Below are 1,357 nucleotides of genomic sequence, written 5' to 3' on the forward strand. Positions count from 1 at the left end.
TTCTTCTTCTTCTTCTTCTTCTTCTTCTTCTTCTTCTTCTTCTTCTTCTTCTTCTTCTTCTTCTTCTTCTTCTTCTCCTTTTCCCCCTCCTTCTCCTTCTCCTTCTCCTTCTTCTTCTCCTTCTCCTTCTGCTTTTTCTTTTCCTTCTTCCTTGCAAAGAAAGTTCATTGTGTAAATTTGATTCATAACTTTGTTCTTTAATAATTTTTCAAACTTCTTTTTAATGTTTTAAGATAGCATATCCACGCTCTTCTGATAGAGTTCAACCTTTTGTTTTATTATTGCACATCAGCCAGGTAAATATGATTACTCTTGTCTAGTCAGCCTCCATTCCTTCTGCATCCATTATTTATGGGAGCTATGAATGAGCAACATACCTAGGTTTTAATCTTATAACTCTTAGGCCTTAGTGAAATAGGCAATTTATTTTAACTCATCAGTTAAGAAACTCTGAATTTAATTCTTTCTCAGAGTTGGTATTGGGTCCCCTCCCCCAATTTGAAGATTCTTTAATTTGAATAGTACCTTTCACTGATTGAATAATATCATTGAAATACATGTCTCCAAAATCTTAAATTTATCATATTTGTGAATGTTGTTTTACAGAGGATATTAAAACAGCAAGAAGCACCAGCTCCCATGTGGCCACGATCCAGAGACACACACAGGAATCTTGGACCCGAGCAATCTTCGACAGCAATTTCTTCAGACCCTAATTATTAAAATCTTTGAATTCCTAAAGCAACATTATATTATATCCATAACTGTCATCCCGTTGCTCATCAATTTGTTCGAGTGGGCACCAGTAATGTCTCTCATTGAGAGACTTATTGTTACTGTTTTTGGCATATTCAATACACACGGGTAGCTTGTCAGGGTCTGCCGCTCGGGCTTGATACTCTCAGTAGCTTGCCAGGCTCTCTGAGAGGGGCGGAGGAATCGAACTTGGGTCAGCCACGTGAAAGGCGGGAGCCCAACCGCTGTGTTATCGCTCCAGCCCATATCCATAACAAGCAATACAAAACACATAGTCTAGCAATTGTATTTTTGGCAGGTATGAGGGGAGGTAGGATTGGTCTCGAAATATCGAAGGTAACTAAAGTAGAGAAAGGATACCTTGCAAATTGTCTGCCACACAGGCAGGGGAAGGTATGGAATGGCAGGGGAGTTCTGGGGATTTTGGGGGTGGAAAATGTGCTCTGGTGAAAGGATGGGTGTTGGATGACTGTATGATTGAAGTTAAAACATGAAATTTTTGTTACTGTATCTCACGGTGAAGTAATAAAAAATTTGTAAAAAACAGTATATAACAACGAAAAATTGTTTTAATTTGGCCTTTAATTACATAATTTATTAG

Source organism: Sorex araneus, chromosome 1, assembly GCF_027595985.1.
Source record: "Sorex araneus isolate mSorAra2 chromosome 1, mSorAra2.pri, whole genome shotgun sequence".
In the NCBI taxonomy this organism is placed as follows: Eukaryota; Metazoa; Chordata; class Mammalia; order Eulipotyphla; family Soricidae; genus Sorex; species Sorex araneus.